Here is a 20,664-nt window from a genome sequence, read left to right on the forward strand (position 1 = left end):
CTTCCAGCTGTACATGCTACAAAGCTACATCTCAGTCATTAAGAGACATATTCTAATATACCTATCCACTCCCTGGATGTAGGAATTAGTTATATATATACCTGAAGATTTGTTTGCATTAAGTTGTCATCGGGCAGGGCAAGCAGGTCTTCATATCTCTGCAATATATATCTATATGTGGGAGACCTTGTTTAGGCAATCTATTGTTTTCGGTATAAGTAGGGAAGTTTCCTCCTTCTGTAGGATTCTTAAACACATTTCTAGGGCCACGGAATGCGTCAAATTGCACATACCCACGCCTCCTTTCTTATAACAGGTTTACGCGCGATTTCTTCCCTTTTCGAAGGTCTCTACCTCCTTTACTAAATCAGGTGTGGTTTCATCAGTTTTCTCCACAAAATCCCTGAAGTTCTCTTAATTTTTTCAAGAGTCGGGTTTTTATAGTGTTATCTATGGTTAATATCAGCGAAGGGCCTTTAGATCCGAAGGTATTATGGGGCAGCAATCTCTGATATACAGTTTTTTCGCGAGGGGCACTGTGGTGCTTGCGGAGTACACGGAACTCAAAGGCAAGTTTACAAGTATTGCCGCTCAGTGCCTGCAAAAGCTTGCCGCCAGCATCAACAAGTTCACATACAACTGCGATAATCATACCTTCAACTGCCTTGTTGAAGATGGCTTCGCATATTGTGTTGTTGCAGATGAATCCGTTGGAAGGCAAGTACCAATGGAATTTCTAGAGATTAACAAACCATTCGTGTCTATTGGTGAACTGGAAATTTGCACCAGAATCAATATACCAAGATGATGATTGTCTATGATTAGCATGCTTAGCCATGAAAGTAAAGATGATGATTGTCTATGATTTGCATGCTTAGCCATGAAAGTAAAGAGAACAATATTTTCTTGGTGCTTCACAACATGGGCCTTCTCCTCTATTGAGATCCTCCATGGTTGTGCTTCTCATCCCGGAATTTTTTTAGGAAACCTTATTTGCTGGATTTACTTTGTTGAATGTATGATACATATGACTAAGACGTCATTCTTCCAACTGTACATGCCAGAGAACTACATCTCAGTCATTAAGAGACTTATTCTAATATACCTATCCACTCCCTGGATGTAGGAATTAGTTATATATATATCTCATTTGCTGGATTTACTTTGTTGAATGTATGAGACACGTGACTAAGACGTAATTCTTCCAGCTGTACATGCTACCGAGCTACATCTCAGTCATTAAGAGACGTATTCTAATATACCTATCCAGTCCCTGGATGGAGGAATTAGTTATATATATACCTGAACATTTGTTTGAATTAAGCTGTCATCGGGCAGGGCAAGCAGGTCTTCGTATCTCTGCAATATATATCTATATGTGGGAGACCTTGTTTAGGCAATCTATTGTTTTGGGTATAAGTAGGGAAGTTTCCTCCTTCTGTAGGATGCTTAAACGCATTTCTAGGGCCAGGGAATGCATCAAATTGCACATACGCACGCCTCCTTTCTTATAACAGGTTTACGTGCGATTTCTTCCCTTCTCGAAGGCCTCTTCCTCCTTTACTAAATCAGGTGTGGTTTCATCATTTTTCTCCACAAAATCCGTGAAGTTCTCTTAATTTTGTCAAGGTTCGGGTTTTAATAATGTTATCTACAGTTAATATCAGCGAAGGGCCTTTAGATCCGAAGGTATTATGGGGCAGCAATCTCTGATATACAGTTTTTTCGCGAGGGGCACTGTGGTGCTTGCGGAGTACACGGGACTCAAAGGCAATTTTACAAGTATTGTCGCTCAGTGCCTGCAAAAGCTTGCCGCCAGCAGCAACAAGTTCACATACAACTGCGATAATCATACCTTCAACTGCCTTGTTGAAGATGGCTTCGCATATTGTGTTGTTGCAGATGAATCCGTTGGAAGGCAAGTACAAATGGAATTTCTAGAGCATGTTAAGGAGGATTTCAAGAGGAGATATGGTGGTGGAAGAGATGACACAGCTGTTGCTCACAGCTTGAACAGGGATTTTGGGTCAAAATTGAAAGAGCACATGCAATATTGCGTTAACTACCCTGAAGAGATTAGCAAACTTACAAAAGTCAAGGCCCAGGTTTCTGAAGTGAAATGTGTCATGATGGACAACATTGAAAAGGTTCTCGATCATGGTGAGAAGATTGAACTTATGGTTGATAAAACAGAAAACCTTCGTTTTCAGGCTCAAGACTTTCAAAAGAAGGGAACCGAGTTGCGCAGGAAGATGTGGTTTCAGAACATGAATGTGAAATTGATTGTCCCTAGAATTGTGCTAGCCTTGATTCTGATAATCGTTCTTTCAATATGCCATGGATTCAATTGTTCGAAAAAATGATTTGGAATAGATAGAGGTCCATTTGAATTGGAACAACTTTTGATTGGCTATGAATGACATTCTTGTTCTCCTTTGTATTTCTCTCTGTATTATCGGTTTTGGGTGAGATAGTTCTATGATGTTTGCCAGAGGGTATTTTGCTTGGACAATCACTAGTTGATAGTACATATTGACTAGTATGACAACAAAATGTTCTGAATATTCAGTGGGGCAGAGACTCTGATTGCGTACAGCAACTTTAGTGTATTATATGAAGGTCATGCATTTGTTATTATTCTTATCTTTAATGAATTATTGTTTTACATCTTTTATATATATTGGTGTCGTTGCTACAGTAAATTCTCCCAAGTAATTATACGAGGTCAAACATTATTAATGATACTAAGTGAGCTATGGTTGTTTGGACCTTCAGAAATTCTGGAAGCAACTCTTCACTGCTAGAATACCAAATATTGATGGATTACCTGCAAGCCCTTATAAGTGTACAATATTTCAAATGTACATTAAATCTTTTTAAACACATATATTAGGTTGAATGAGACTATTGTAAGGTTAAAGATACTAATGAGAGAAACTAACTCATGCAAGCAAGTTAATTGTGCTCATTACAATGCCACATAGACAAGCTACGAGAGTGCATGCAACCTATGGGTTCAAATTCCCAGTGTGGTTGTTGGTATTTACCTAGTTTAATGAGGTCGATGTTTGAGAAATTGGACATAGATTTGTATTCATGCAATTTAAAATGCCTTATAGGATTTGTTGGTGAGCTCCCAAATGTTGTAGAGGCATATCTGGTTATTAAGATGTAAATAAGGCATATCTGGTTATTAAGATGTAAATAAGGCTTAGAGAAATCCTGCAACCCAGTAAGCCATGACAGGCTTGTCATAAGAGCCTCATATTCATGCCATTCAACCATGAACTCACATCCATGATGCTATAAATATAGATTTAGATGAAATTGTAGGCTCGACCAAGAAGATTACTTGCTAGGTTTGTATTGTAGGAGGAGATTAATTTAAGTGTGCTTGTCTAAACAATGTCGTGTTCATATAAGAGGTTAACCCCTCTCATTTTTCACCCTAGGTCACATGACGAATCATGCGACTAGGAGGGAGAAATTTCGAAGCTAGTGCCAAGCTCCAAGGCGAATTTATATGCATTAAGGCTATGATCTGAAGTGTTGACTGGTGGAACCTCAGTGATGAGGGCTTAACCTTTCGTAAACCTTCATGTCAAGAGGGGAGGTTATAGGGAACACATGACCAATGCTAGATCATACTGGGTGCGAGAAAATCAATGGTGGATGCCTTTTGACATCAGTCGGCGGGGGTTCGTAATTGAATCAAGACCGTTGAATTGTCAATTCCTCGCCATTGTTTGCTTGACATATGGATTGCATGGATCCAAACTATGTAGATCATCATAATATAGGAGTTGTCTTTAGTGCCATTTTTTGGACTCTTTGGTGTCGAAATCCGACAGAAAAATTTGAGGTGAAAACTTGTGTTATTTAAATTGGTTTTTTTATTGTATATATGGATTCAACACCCTGGAAAACCCCTAGGGCACTTCGATTGTGCAGGGGTTATCCATCAAGCTTGTGATTTCAATAAATTCCTATCGGATTTTAGAGAAATTAGAACGGAAACTTCCAAAAAGTCTCACTAAAGATCACATAATATATTCCCACTGAGTTATACATTTAATACATATATGAAAAAGGGTCCCATGAGCCAAGAGGGATCCAATTTCTTCACTTGAATTTTTTTTATGATCAAACATTATTTAAATGTTTTGTATAGTTTTTTTTTATATTTTTAAAATTTTTATCTTCGCCGACATGAGAAAAATTTCAACTTTGAGGACAGACAGACATGGTTACACATCATACTGGCCTATAAAATGAGCCTCAGGGTTACTCATCATATTTATTGGTCGATCCAGAGACTGTAAATGCAAACACTGGGTTTTCAATGTTCATAAATAGTGTGTTTGTAGTGTTTTTCTCTGTCATTCTTTTGATGCCCAGTTTCATTTATTTGACTACTTAATCCTATTACTTGTTTTTTGTGACAGTAGAATTGTTAATTTCCTTTGTAATTCCTCTATGGTTTTGGTAGAATAATGTGCAACTTTTGTTCCAAGTTGACACACTTTCTAGAGTATGTAGTCAATATTTTTTACTAGTCAATGGCACATGTTATCTTTGTTAGGAATGCACAACCTCAATTGACATGCATATGAGAAGATGGGTATTGAATTCCAAAAGTTTAATTGTGAATATTTCAGTGGGATGAAATGAATTAGGTTTGTTTACAAGTGAAGGAAGGGAACTACCTAGTGGGGAACTCGAGTGGTTGAATTCTTTAAGATTCATGTGGGAGGTCTCAGGGTCGATCTCTTGGGCTTGCTGCCTCTATTGCGTGCTCCAGTTAATGTTTATACTTCATCAATGACCACAATTAGTGCTGACAGGTTTGTGCTTGGCATCATTCATGAAATGTGGGGAGGTGCCCACAGGTTTGCTATGAGATTTTTCTTAGAAAAGAAATGTCGAGGGAAGTTTTGGCAGCTGAAAATTCTAGGTTTCTTATTGGTAGTTTCATCAATAACCACGATTAGTGCTGACAGGTTGGCGCTTGGCATCATCCATGAAATGTAGGGAGGTGCCCATGGGTTTGCTATGATATTTTTTCTTAGAAAAGAAATGTTGAGGGAAGTTTTGGCAGCTAAAAATTATGGGTTTCTTATTTGTAGTTTTGGTATAAGTACACATCACTTTTGAACTAGAAGTTTTGGAAATGAATAACGTGTAAGTCTTCTCAATATAAAAAATTTGAGAAAATAGATGTTATTTCAAAATATATAGTAAGATTTGCAAAATATATAAATATAGGCTACCTTAATTAGATAAGTGATACTATTAAATTTTGAGTTTTAGATTAGTTAAGATTGTTTCAGTTTATTTAAATTTTATGTTGCAGGAAACGAACCTGCCCCTCCATCGTGCTAGTTGTGTTTCCATATTGAAATACTAAAATGTGACTGAAACACACTTAACATGTGGGAAATGCCTTTTGTATGTATTGAAACCATTTCAAGCCAGCTACAATGTCTTTATATTGCATTTCCGAAAAATATGTCAAATTTGACCATAATTTGATTATTGGACCAACATTTTTTATTTTATTTTATTTGAATGCGTAATTAGAGGTTAGTTATGAATTAATGAGACTTGTAGAAGCCTCTAAGACTCGTATTTTTCTTTAAAAGAGAGTTTCACCCTTAGTTTGCACCAAAAATGTTGGCAATTAACTTTTCAACATTACCATTAATTATTTTAGGATGTGCGAGGGTGGTTCCAACCTCATCGGACTTCATATGGAGAAAGTAGAATTTCATATTCCATTCAAAGTTCAGTAGAGTTAATAGTTTTCAGGATTGGTAGGATTGCAGCATGTTTATTAGATTTTATCATGTATGAGGGTATGAGATTCACAATAAATCAAGAGCGTCAGGCCCTTTATGTACCTCGATGTTGGTGATATTGATTGTTGGACTCCTCTGTCATGGCCTTAGCAAAAAAGTACCCTTCTCAAAACCAAAATCATTGATTAGGCATGCAAAGATTTTTCTACCATATTTTAAAGCTTGAATTATGTAGTTTCATCAAAATTAGGTGGTGTTGATTGAGGTCCCTCAAGGATTGAGGTAGAGGCCAAGGGTGGTACTAATGATGAGGATCCTAATATAAGTGATGGTGGAACATTTATTTTCATTTACATTATTTAAATGTTCTCACTCATTTATTCACAATGATTTCTTTCCAAGTTCCAATATAGTGCACAATTTTTTTGGGCATTGGGGATACTCACTACAGAATGCCACATGGTTATTCTATTATAGAGCTTAAACATTTCACATCATGAGACTTGAACCTAGGTGGGTAGGATCAAAACGATTTTTCCCAACCACCCAAGCCAAATTCAAATGACTAATATATATATATATATATATATATATATATATATATATATATATATATATATATATATATATATATATATATATATATATATATATATATATATATATATCACGTTTCCTTGTTTCCAATTTTTGGGCGTGACTATCTATATATATATAGATATCATGTTTCCTTGTTTCCAATTTTTGGGCGGTCACGCTTTCGGTGCATTTCTATTTTGGAAGTGCATACCCATTTCTCTGTATCGTACATCTTAGTTTAAATTCCAAAATGTAAATAAGTATTTTTATTTGAACAAAAAAGTAAACTACCTTTGATGGATGGTTCAATTTTTGAATAAAGAAACATTTTCTCAATAACAATATTATTGGAAGCTTTGGTGTACCTATTGATATGTCAAGCATTTACAACACATAAAAAGTGATTGTGAAGATAAACATGATAGTTACATAGAATGGTTCACTTTATAAAATCCCCTAGAAATCAGGAGAGGAGAAGGGTTTGAGGATTCTATGAATCATGAAGACATTGTTAAAAACTCATAATTTTAAATGATTTTAAACAACAACTGTATAGCTGTTTTTTTTCCTTTGCCTCACTATTCTTAGGCCCTTATGAAGAATAAGAGGGCCCTCATTGAGTAAGAGTGGATAGCCATCAGATCTGAGGATCTAGTTGACCGAACTTATCAATGACTTTCTGGTTTTCATCCCTTTATTGGCTGAAATTCATTAAAAGTTTTGATAGATATACCTGATATTTTCGATTAAAAAAGAGTAGTCCTCTCCAAGTTTTCTATTTGGAATTGTTGAAATGATGATGTAGCAACTTTTTGTGCTAAAAAATGATCATTTCTTGACATTTGCGATGGATTCTTTTATATGTTTTAATCATGTAGGTTTCTACAGAGATGATATGCATCTGTGTGCATTATTTTGGAAATTCCTAGGAAAAAATCGTGGAGAAACCCATTAAACCAACCATAACTAGGTAGTAGCTAGGAATTAAACCAAAAAGTTGCAAAATATTTTGCATGTGTGTGGTGATGAAGAAATATCAAATAAAGATTTTTGTCACGTATTATCAACAAAGCATATCTCCAAATTCCTACTCTAGTTTGGGATATCTTTTTGTTAATGCAAAAACATTTTATATATTTCAAAACCAATAAACAATGCACGAAGCAGTTGTGGGGATTGAAAAAAAAAAAGATGAAACACCAACTATTTGCAAGGTCTGCACATATTTCCATCGCTTACCAAATTGTTTTCAAAATATTGGTATATTCATTCATTTCAATTTTCACCAAAATGAAATGTTTTCTTGACATTGCTTCAAGCATCAACTGGAGGAAAATATTCTCGTTAAGCATGAGGATACCACATTGAGTAAGATGGGTGCAATTTTGGTTTCTAGTATTTTAGATGTAGGTGGTAGGAATGTAAGTATTAAAGTACTTTCCAGGTCTAAGAATGATAGAATGCTCGTTGTTATTGGAATGGCAGTCTTCACACAGTTTTGGTATTTGTATATGCTTATCTACTTTTTGAGCCTGTGTTTTGCATGAACTTTTATTGGGCTTAATTATGACTTGAAGACACCAAATTTTGAATTTATATCTGATGCAAAACCTTCATTGTTTTAGTATACTTACCCAATGGCACCTCCAACAACCACCTCAACTGTAAAGTTTCCAACATATGTTTTGTCAACATCAACAAGGGCTAATTAGTTACTAAAAAGTGGAAAGGAATTTTTTCATATACAATGTTCACACATAATTAAAGAAAAAAAACTTTATTTATTCTACTTAAGCACACTTTGTGTACTTGAATCTGACTGTAAATCTATGAAATGTTTATAACAAGTTTCTATACAGTAAACATCTAGGAAATGAATTATCCTTACCATGTTTAGGTATGCTATTGCATGCTCAGTTGCCTTCGAATATGAAAGTAACCTTCTGTTGCAAAGTATCATAAACTTGTCTTCATTCTTGAAAGAGAGATAGAAGACTGCTATACATTTTCATGTCAAATAACAATAGGTGGGTACATACATCTTTTAGGTATTTTTATTGCATAAATACCAGATTAAAATGGACAAATTATTCAAATGATTGAGGCATATAATAGATAGATACCATCTCTTGGCATGTGGGGAATTTTGCACACCATTGAATATGCACTCAACCCTAGTTAGTTGGGATTAGCCATGGTAGGAAGGCCACATGTTCCTTCAAGTTGCGAGGGAGATGGGATTCCATAACATCTGTAGAGTATGAAAGGGTGGATAATCATAGTCAAAGCCCATCATAGAATTTTGTGCTTGTATTGAATTAGGGTTAGGGTTTTGGGTTGGAGGTAAGATTTTTGGGTTCTTTATTAGCTGGAAAGTACCTGAAATTGCAATGTGAATGAAAGGTGTACTTTTGAGGATGTTTTTTTTGGTGGATAGGTAATGTTTGAAATAGTATTTCGCTTTATAAAGTGGGTGTGGTGATAATGCAAAATCTGGGAAAGAAAGGAGGTGGGTGAATTTATAGGAATCAAAGTAGGAGACCCACAACACCAAAACAAAGGTATCGCCTATGATTCAAATTATGTATGTTGTCTCCCTCATTTGGGCTTTTATTGGGTCTTTGAATTCATGCCCACTTGCAATTACTTGCATATGTCTGCTACAGAGGTTATGTATGTGTGTTGAGAGTTTCTTATTACATTCATTTATGTCGCAAAGTATAAGCTTGCATTTTGATTATTAAGCTCAGCAAAAAATGCATTGTATGATTTCTTTGGATATTGATGATGAATATGAGAAATTGATCATCAAAATGAATCCTCCAAAGTCTGTAACAGAATTTGCAAAAAATATGTCAAACATTCACACAACTAGGACTCCAAAGTCGCACCTGTTTCCTGCTTGACAAATATTTTGCAAATATTTATCAGTAAGATCCACTGTATTGATGGATACATTTGCAGAAACATTTTTTGTACCATGCAGTTAGCCTGATTGACAAATCTCCAATTTTTTTTACAAAAATATAAAATCTTTGAATATTATTTTATGCAAATATTTATATCTGTACCATGCAATTAGCATGCTGGACAAATCTCCAATATTTTCTACAAAAATATAAATTGAAATCATGGTAAACATATGAATATCCCATTAAATATGACCTAAAGATGATTCAAAGAATCTCACCTTTAACCTAGGCATGTGGCAGAGTAATTTATGAGGTGTGAAGTTTTATTAGAAGCATTGTTTGTTTGTTTTGGTTAGAAGAGGGTTTTCTCTTGGTTTTATGACTTTTAATTTATTATAGATAGCATGTTGAGAAATGGAAAATAATAATGAGTGACATTTATCTTGCAAAAATTGATGTTGAATGGAAGGATACAAAGTTTAGCCAAGCTACAGTCCGCTTTGGTAAAGGCAGAGGAACATCTTAAAAGGTTTCCTACAAATAAACCATATACAAAGTTTGAACATAAGTAATATATGGATTTTCCTTTTGCAGATATGTTCTCTTTTCTACCGAAGATATCAAAACAAGAAAAATATTGATATTGTAGAAATTGTTTGAGGACCTCATTGAGGTTGATTTTTCTAATGTCCCACTTGATTGATACCTTCTCATGACAGGAAGGCTTTAAATATGAATTATTATGTTCCTAAAACAAATCAAATTCAAAGTTTATAGATATAAAAGATAAAAACAAATTTTAATGCCTTCATTTGATTGTTACTTGACTCTGGTGTGGGTAGGAAATAGGAAATGTGAATGGAAAAAGGATGGGGAGACAATGTAGAGCATGTCTTGGATATGATTCATTTTCTTTTGTAGATCCTTCAAACACTTGAGCCATCGACTTTGGAAATGTTTCTAGTAGGGATTCCTACTATTTTTTAATGTTGTGATTCTTTCACCTCATGGTTATTTTGGGCAATCAAATGTTTTAGGAATGCCAGACAATACATTAGTGGACAAGTAAATATTTTTTTTATAATTGCAATGTCCATTCCATGATATCCTCTCTTTATTGTTTGATTGTATTTTGTACATTTCTTTCGATTTTGTTTTGTCTTTTAACTAAGATGAAATTAGTATTACACGATATTGATTGAAATCATTTTAGCTATTTTGTGTAAAAATATTTTCATGGTTGATGATGGGAGAAGAGGTGAGTGAGAGAAGGGATGGCGATTTCAAATCGGAGCTCCCGTGCAACCGCCCCCTGACTGGTTCTTCGCCTCCTCCAGGCCCCGCCTGGCAGCTCTGCTGTTGGGTTTGTCTCTGCCCCTGCAGGCCCTCCTGGGCTCCTTTCCTCTGCTTCGCGGTCTCTCTTGGGCCTCCTGCCCGGCCCCAGCTCTGGGGCCCCTTCCTTCTTCACCTCCGCTTTTATCCTCTGCCAGCTTCGAGTTGGCCCTCCTCCGCCGCCATGGCTGGGACTGACCCCTCGTCCCCAGGCTTTGAAGACAATGAAAAACTTTTTGCATCTCTCATCCCTGAGAACGCCTCATCAAGAATCCGTCCATCTGCATCCAAGTTTGTCAAGAAACTTGATGAAATCCCTGAAGTATCTCTTCCTCCCAGTCTCCCGAGGAAGGCTGCAATCGCTTTAGCTGAGAGGGGTCTCGTTGGCCAGTTTACTGGCCTCTGGCCTTCGCCCAGAGAAGTCCAAAAATGGGTGGAACGTAACTGGAACGCGATAATACAAGGGAAAATAGCTATCAGATTTTGTGGAAGGGGCTTCTATACTTTTCTTTTCGAAATAAAAGAGGACAGGAACCTCATTTTTAGAAATGGCTCGTACTTCATGGATTCAAGAGGCCTCTATCTGAACAGATGGTCTCCCGATTTCGATCCGGAAATGGACATCCCAAATGCAGTCCCGGTTTGGGTCCGTCTGCCTCACCTCCCTCTCCACTGCTGGGGAGATGAATCAGTAAAGGCTATTGGGAACGCGGTTGGAAAATACATTGATAGATGCGAACCAAAGGAGAATATGCACGCTTGTGCGAGGATCTGCGTTGAAGTCGACCTAGGGAAAGGCCTGCCGGAAGCCATCAAGATCAAAGTAGATCAATGGACACACATCCAACAGCTAGACTACGAGAAACTACCTTTCAAATGCAAGGTATATCACGAATATGGACATTTTGCAAATATATGTAGTAAGTTAAAAATAAACAAGCCTAATGAAAATGCTGAAACCTCTGAAGGCCCATGGGAGCAAGTAAAAAAGAAGAAATCAAACCCCCTGCAAGGTCCAAGTTCCAAGCCTCCTCCGGAACCCCAAGCTATCCCTCCTCCTCCCCCTTCTATCTCAACCCAGCCCTTCCCCTCATCCTCCAACCCTTTTGAATCCCCGTCAGTCGAAGAACCCCTATCACCCCCTCCCTCTCCCCAAGCCACTGCCCTCGCAGTCATCCCCTCTCCCTCGCTGCCACCGTCCTCTCCCCCTCCAACTATAGAACGTATCCTCACTAGAAACAAAATGAAAGAAGCAAGTCTCACTTCTGAGCCTCCGAGAAAAGCAGGTAGGAAGTCAAACAAATAAATTAGAGATGAAACATTAGCAAAAGAAATGGCCACTGGAACTCAGCAGCCGATGGAATCATTCCTGGACAAACAAAAAGGAAGTGGGGAAAAGACAAAGGAGAGGAGCGGGGCTCATCCAAAAATCAGTAAATAATGATATTGGTCTCTTGGAATTGCAGGGGGTTGGGCTCCTCCCTAAAATCAAATGCAGTCCAGGATTTAATCAACCAAGAGCAACCAGATCTCTTTCTCATCCAGGAGACCAAAATATCTGAGCAAGACTTTCAGAACCTCACCAAAAGATATAAAAATTTCGCAGGTACAGCTATAGATGCAGTAGGTGCCTCAGGAGGAATAGGAACTCTTTGGAACAAGAGCAAATGGGGCCTCACCAACCAAAAATTTTGCAACTAGTGGGTAAGAACAGATCTTAAAAATAGAGTCTCAAAAGAATAATTCACCATCTATAACATCTACGCCCCAAATCACTACAAGGACAAAGCTCTCTGTTGGGAATCTATAAACTCAGAATTGTAGTCCTCTCAAGATAGGAACATTTTTATGGGTGGAGATCTGAACCTAATAAGGAACATAGAGGAAAAAATAGGTGGGAACTTCCTCGCTGACCCCTCAAGAGACTCACTGGAAGCGATAATACAAACCCATAACCTCATTGATATTCCCCCTTATAACGGAAAATTCACGTGGAGCAACAAGAGAGTTGGTATTCACAATATCAAAGAGAGATTGGACAGAATTTTAATTCATGAAAGAATTGTTTCAGGCTTCTCCTCAGTCAAAAACAAAATTGTCCACGCCTCAGCCTCAGATCATAAGCCCGTGGTCCTGATCCTTGACAAGGGAAGAAATCTTGGGCCCCTTCCCTTCAAATACAATAAATCTTGGGACTCTAAGGATGACTTTCGAAAACTCATCAAAGATCAGTGGGCAAAGGAAGTCATTGGTTCGCCCCACTACATTTGGGAAACAAAATTAAAATCCTTAAGAGCAGTAATAAAACAGTGGGCCAAAGCGAACACAGCAATGGAAAATAAAAAAAGAACAGAACTTCACAGGCAAATGGAACAGTGGAATCAGGAGAAAGAGGATAACCAACTCACAAAGGAAGACCAAGCCCAGGAAAACAAAATGTTCAGGGAACTCTACAGGCATAATAGAGTGGAGGAAGAAGAACAAAGACAGAAATCAAGGTGTCTTTGGCTCAAAGCTGGAGACAAAAACACCTCCTTCTTTCACAACAACATAAAGATCAGATGAGCCGGAAATCAAATCGATAAAATCATGGCAGAGGGGAAAAAAATCAGCGAACAAGAGGAAATTAAAGAGGCAGCGCACAGCCACTTCAAATCCCTATTATCAGCAGTCCCTCAGACTACGAACAGCACGGATTTTCTCAGACCAGTCGAGAGTAAAATTTCTGAACTGCAAAATAGAGACCTGGATCAGGATGTTTCAGAGGAGGAGATAAGGTTGGTGACCTTCAGCATGCAACTGGATAAGGCTCCGGGACCCGACGGTTTCACTGTCGCCTTCTACAGGAATCACTGGGACACAATAAAAAAAGATTATGTCAGGATGGTAAAAAATGTCTTAAAAAAATACAAGATGGGGGAAAACACTAAATCCTCCCACCTTGCTCTCATCCCCAAGGACCTCAATCCCCTCTCCTTTGACCGTTTTAGATCTATTTCTCTTTGCAACGTCTCATACAAGATAGTTACCAAAATTCTGGCTAACAGGCTAAAAAAGCTTCTTCCCTACCTTATATCAGAGAATCAAGGCGGATTTGTCCCCCATAGACAAATAACGGACAACATCATATTGATCCAAGAAGCAATTCACAGTAGCATCAATAGAAAAGAAAGAGGTATGATTATAAAATTGGACATGGCAAACACCTTTGATAGGGTCAACCATCACTTCCTGGCAGACGTCCTCAGGAAATTCGGGATCTCCAACAAATTCATAAGCATCACCATGGAGTGCATCTCAAACCCTTGGACTACCCCCCTCATAAATGGTAGACCCAGCAGCTACTTTAGAAGCACTAGGGGACTGAGGCAAGGATGCCCCCTCTCTCCCTTCTTATATATCATTATGGCTGAAACCTTGAGCATTCATCTGGAAAAACTCCGCAAGCAAAAGGAGATCACAGGGATCAGCATAGAGAGAGGGATAAAAGAAATTAATCATTCGCTCTTTGCGGATGACACCCTTTTAATTGGGGGAGCCTCAAGCTTAATGGCAAAAAGATTCAAGAAAACTCTGGACTCCTTCCTGGCAGCATCGGGGGGAAGGCTAAACAACAAAAAATGTAAAATATACACTTGGAATGTCCCTCTTCAAATCATGCAAAGAATCTCCTTGATCATGGACATCCCAGTTCAAAGGAATTGGAGTCACTTCTCCTATCTGGGTCTGCCCTTAGCAAAAGAAATAGTCAAGTCTGAAATTTGGGTTAAGCATATAGAAAAAATGAGAGGACTACTCCAAAGTTGGGGGCTGTCCTGGCTAAATTTGGCAGGTAGAACTACTCTCATTAAGGCTCTCCTCTCCGCTCTCCCCATATATCAATATGCAATAACTTTGGCCCCCGCTAGTGCCCATAAGCACATGGAGTTAATTATGAGAAGTTTCCTCTGGCAGGGAGGGAAGCAAGACTCGAAAAAATTCAGCCTAGTCAGATGGGATCAAGTTACCCTCCCCTTCGAAAAAGGGGGCCTAGCCATCAAAATTCCAAGTCTCTCTAACAAAGCAATGGGATTTAAACTGATCTGGAGAATGCTCATAGGAAAAGGCTCCTGGTGGGTGGAGGCTATGAAGAGGAAATACCTCAATGGGCCGAACTCTAATGTCCTCTCTGAAGTAATCGTAGAAAGACCTTGCACTCCAGTCTGGAAACTCATCAAAAAAGTCCTCCCTCAATTCAGAAATCACATTTCAAAATCGTCGGGCAATGGAAAAGAAATAAATATATGGACGGACAGAATTATGGGAGCAAAGCCAAGAAATCTTCTTCAGCAGTTCAGCACCTTGAAAACTTGGATGGAAGCAAAAAACTTGAACTCTCTTTATGACATCTCCCTATGGGATCAAAATAGTTGGCTTGCTTGGAAGGATCTACCTCTCCCAAATAACCTCAGGGATCAATGGGCAGACCTTAAGATCTCCCTTTCAGGATCAGCTCCCATAAACAAAGAGGCTTGCGACAGGTTCATATGGGACCCTAGCGGAGGAAACTTCACTGTAAAAGATGGGTACAAACTTCTTCAGGCAAGCTCTGCTCTAGGTAACTGGAATCTTTGTACAGCGGTGTGGAAATCAGAATGCCTTCCAAAGGTCAAATTCTTCAACTGGACTCTTCTCAAAGGCAAGATCCTCACGGCCGAGAATCTCAAAAAAAGAGGTATTCATGGTCCCTCAATCTGTTGTCTCTGCCGTGCTGAGGAGGAAAGCAACCAACACCTCTTTTTAGACTGCCCTTATGCCCAAAGCTGCTGGAATCAGCTTATCAGTCCATTGAAAATAAGAGAGACCTTCGACCAGCTTTCTACTCTACACAAAAACTGGGAGAAATGTTACCCTTATTCTAAGAAAAGCAAGGCCATCATCACCCGCTTGTGGAAATGTATACCCTCAACGCTCAGCTGGCAAATTTGGCTCACCAGGAATAATTGCATCTTCAACAACCAGAAGCCAAACCCAGCTCGCACCTTGGCAAAAACTATGGGCCTTGTCTCCGAGATAATAAGCGCCAACTCTGTCTCTCAACCGGATCGATCCAGCTGGCAGAAAGATGAGGAAGACTGGTTCAATAAATTCTGCCTAAGTTATGACAAAAATAAGCAACCCCCTTCCACAGCTGGCAAGAGGGGGAACAATTGGAAACTTAGGGGCACCAAGGAAGACATAAACCAATGGATTCATGAGCAAAAGAGAACCACTCTCCAGTTTGATGGAGCCTCAAAAAACAATCCGGGGAAAGCAGGGGCAGGGGGAATTATAAAAGATCAGTATGGCAAAACTCTCATAACCTATGAATGGGGCCTGGGTCAAATGTCAAATAACATGGCAGAGGCTTACAGCCTCCTTTTAGGCACAAGCATTATGAAGCAGATGCAAGTTCAGAACCCAATCATTCTGGGTGACTCGGCAATTGTGATCGCTGCACTGGCTACAGGGGGAGAATTCAAAAAAAAGGCTCTCAGCAACATCAAACTAAGGATCATGAATAATATAAGTCATCTGGGAGATACCAGTTTCAAACATGTACTGAGGAATAATAACACAGAAGCTGATTCATTTGCCAACAGGGCAGTTAATAGAATCACTGGACAGGTCCGAGAGAATGATAATATTTATGACAAGCCAATCTCGTAACTCGATCCATCCTTCAGCAAATTCTCTGAACTTCGGTCATATCAGCCATCTCATTATTCCGTCCGCCCTTTCTCCCAAAATCGAAAAGCAGTCCGCAGACTCCACCCCTTCTGACATTGGCATCCTCCTTATCCTGAATGCTGCAAAGGAAATCTCCACTGTCAAAACAAACAGGTACGGGATCAAGCTCAGTCAGAGTTCTCGTGACAATTCCAAGCAGAGGTTAGGTGCCAGTCTCATCAAAATCTACACCGACTGCATAAAAAATCCAAGTCATGATCACACGATCAGCAAAATCCCTGCGCCTCATGCATCAGATTTGGACGCCCAGTCTCTCGACCTGCTTTATATTCACCAGGGAACCTCATTCTCCATTCAGCTCAGAGCTTCAGCTCTTCAAGACCAAAAGAGTAAAGGCCCGATTCTCTTCAGAAAGTCCCAGGTGTTCCTCAGTTCCAGATTGGGCTCTGCGACCAGCTTCGAAAGAAAGTTGTCTCCCTCCGATCTCAGTGGTAATCGTTGTGCCTTTCGTGTTTCTTTTTGCTTTCTCGCTAACAGTCGCTCTGGTTGTTTGAAACAGCGCCCTCCCTCCTCTGCGCACTCTTCCTCCCTGGTCTCTTCCTCCCCCCTGTTCTATCCCCTTCATATCATCTTTCTCTCTATTAACGGCGGCCTCCCCTCAGTGTCTCTTTTTCAGGCCCGCGCTATCTGCCAGATCTCCCCTTCTTCCCTCCCCCATCTCTCCACTCCCTTCTGCTTCCCCCAGTATATCCCTCTGCTCCAACTTCCTCAAGCTTTCTCCAAGAGAGGAATCGAAATGGCAGAGAATCCAGTGGAGCGTGAACCGGCAGAGAACCCCTTGGAGCGAGTAATCACCAACAGCAGCTGCACACTGTGCAAAGCCCACTATTTCATGATCGCCCGATTCGTAAAACACTTCAACGACCTCAAGGAAGAATTTCAAGCTGACAGTAAATCAAAAAGGAAAAAGCTGGAGAAACAGAAAGCAGAGATTGAAGGTCTCAAAGAAAAATGCAACCACCTGGAAGAAGCAATTGCTCACATAAAAGCAATGACTCAAAGCATGCACGTAGAGGCCTCGACAAAGATCAGTGAGAAAAAGGAGCCTCAACCCAATGATTCTGTAAACCAGCAACTGTAACTTGCTCTATGTCTTGTAAATTTTGCTTTCTAGTAGGCCTGTTTGTACGACAATATAGCCGTTATCTTTTTCAAATCTCAATCTACAAGTCTTCCGACAAGGATCAAGGGTCTGCGTACCCATTTTGGATCCTCCCCTCATTGTTCTTCTCATCTTATGTAACAGGACTTGCTCCTAGAAAAGTTTACTTTCACGTTGTTATTTGAGCACATGTTGTTTACATACTTGACCAAGTTCATGCATTAGATAATGAAATGTTGTTGCAAATAAAACGATAAGGATTATACATCACACATCAGATTATTTGTTTTCACAAGTTATCTACAGAGTGAGCATTTTAGGATGTAACTTAGTTGGCGTGATTGTGCCTAAGCTTTCCTTGAAGGTTAAATACTAAGTTACTAGGGCGTTCTTTTCTATGATGATGTTTTATTTTCTTTGTTTGTACATGTCATCTGGCCACATAGTGGCCACTATTACCCAACTGAACAAAACGTGTTCAAGTTTCTTGCTTTTATGGGGGAAATGGCTTTGACATTGATAATGTTGAGATATATGTTTTATAATAGTCTATTTTAGTTTATATTCTAGTGTTCATAGTCTTTCATGTCTTACACTTTATATTGTATCTTCTTTTGTTTTCGGAAAAGGAACTCAGTATTGATGGTAAGAAGAAAGAGGAGAACAAAACCCTAAAGTGACAAATGAAAAGAGAGAGAGAGAGAAGAGAACCGGTCTAATGATATCCTGCATAAGACACAGACATAGAGACTAATGGTCAAGTCTTCAGATTTGGTGAATTCGCCTGCAATGCCTTAGAAACACAATGATAACGTTTTGAAGCGTTGAAACAATATTTCATATGTAAATTGTAGTCCAACCAATATTAAGTTGGAAACTCATATTGTAATACTTGAAATTTCATATAATTTAATTTATGTGGTTGAAATAATTTATAGTTGCACTTGATATTGTTTAGTATTCTAATTAACATATGTAACTTTGCATTTTCATATTAGATGAACATGCACATTGTATGACATTTTTTTTTAATTTAGTCACAAAATCATACTAATTAATTTATGTTAATTAATAATGAACACTTAAAAATCAATCAAAAACTACTAAATTAGTAGTTTATTTTGATTAATGATGAACACAAATAAAATAAATATACGACTAAATTAATCGTTTATATAATGAATATCAAATTACCAAGAAAAAAATGACTACTGCAAATGATAAATTTGTGATTGAAGACACAGATCATCTATTCCTAACCTGCCCTATTGTCTCTGCTCAATGGTCCCTCATAACCTCATCCTCTCCATCCTTCAACAATTGGCAAGGTCAGAACACATCAGAAGCCTGGTTGTCTTGGCTAGAGAATCACAAAGGCAGAGAAAGGAACCTACCTCTCCTCATGTGCTAGGCCATCTAGATGGCTAGGAACCGAGCTATATTTGACCTCAGAGACCCCATCTGGCCTACCATCAGATCTCAGGTCCTTGCTGATTACGAATTACTCCCATAAGACCTCTCTCAGCCCTCTCACAGAACCATTATCCCTGAGCTCATTGATAAATCCTATCCATGGGCCTACTTTGATGGCTCGGCCCAAGCTGAAGGCTGCGGAGGAGGAGCCCTCCTTTACCTCAGGGAGGGCCACTGCTTCCATATTCAGATGCACCTGGGAAGGGGCACAAATAATTATGCCGAATTGACCACCGCCAAACATCTTATACATTTTGCTCTTGAGAAAGGCTGCACAAAGCTACAACTATTTGGAGACTCAAAACTTGTCTGCAACTGGATAAATAGAACATCTCAATGCTCTGCTTTTTCGTTGAGACACATTCTGGATGAGACTCTCAGGCTCACAGACTTATTTGAACTTTTTTCTTGTCACCATATTTACAGGGAGCGCAACTCAAGGGCGGACCTCTTATCCAAACAGGCAGCGCAAAGGCAAGAAGAAGACTGGCTGATACAGGAAGAGTTGGATGGACTTTTCCATCAACACTATCACAGACCTTTTGTCGATCAGCGCTCTCTCCGGAGGACATAGTCATGAGGACGCTCTTTTTTTCTATGTATTACAGAACTATACACAGACTGTACTTTTTTTTTATGATGCTCTTTTGGTACACAGACAAAACTAGAAGACAGCGGCTGCTGTAACCAGTGGAAATATTTTGATCTCACTACAGTACATCAGACTTTTTTGATGAAATGCAGATGATTATATTTTTTTGTGCTTTTCAAACAGCATGTCTCCCTGCGTGGAGTACTTTTTGTTTTTTCAGTACTAATTTTGGTAAAAGACACAAAACTGAACTCCCTGCGTGGAGGAAAACTGTTTCTTTTTTGCTACTATCTGGTGGAGGCGATCAGCCTCATCATGTATATGCCTAGGCATCTACAAAATGTAATTTCTTTTATCTAATAGAAGTTACGACTTTTTCTACGGGGAAAAAAGATAAATTTGTGATTACAAATGGCCACTAAATTTTGGATATATATGACTATTAATAGCTAATTTACAGTATCTTATAACACGACCAAAATTTAGTCATATTTCTTTGGTAATTAATTGGTTTCAAAAGATGACTAAATTTTGCATATATATGATTGTTAGTAGCTAATTTAAAATATTTTATAACACGACTAATATTTTGGTCATATTTCCTCGGTCATTTATTGGTTTTTTCAGGTGATCATGTAGTAATATATTTGGTTGTATATTTAGTCATTAATTGTGGAAATTAATGACTAAATCAATGACTAAATTAATGTCGAAATTAATGACTAAATATACTACTAGATGATACGATTGAGACAACCAATTAATGACTAATCTAAAAACGACTAAAAGTTGGTCGCATTATAAGATACTGTAAATTAGCTACTACTGGTCACCGACTGAAAAATGGTCATTTATATGCAAATTTGTCTTTATTTTAGTAATTAATTAGCCATTTTGTACTAGTGGTAGTTTAGGAGTTTTGGGGTACCCAAAGGATCCACATGCGGGTGACACGTGGTGTGGAAGACTTTGGCATGACGTCACTCAGGCAATGGTCAGACCCTAGAAGTTAGAACCTCGTAAACATGAAGGGTTGAATGTCTCAGGGAATCCCAAGCACAAGGGATCGTTAGTTGATGGTGCACTGGTTGACGGAGAAGTTCTTTT

At 38.6% G+C, this 20,664-nt stretch overlaps 1 pseudogene; it reads left to right on the plus strand.

The window, feature by feature from the left end:
• The first annotated feature begins 1,633 nt into the window (after positions 1-1,633).
• Positions 1,634-2,416, plus strand: LOC149229709 (vesicle-associated membrane protein 721 pseudogene; annotated as a pseudogene).
• The last annotated feature ends 18,248 nt before the right edge of the window (positions 2,417-20,664 follow it).

This window comes from Pinus tabuliformis, chromosome J (genome assembly GCF_031772625.1).
Source record: "Pinus tabuliformis cultivar Carrire ecotype Pingquan chromosome J, CPIR1, whole genome shotgun sequence".
Lineage (NCBI taxonomy): Eukaryota > Viridiplantae > Streptophyta > Pinopsida > Pinales > Pinaceae > Pinus > Pinus tabuliformis.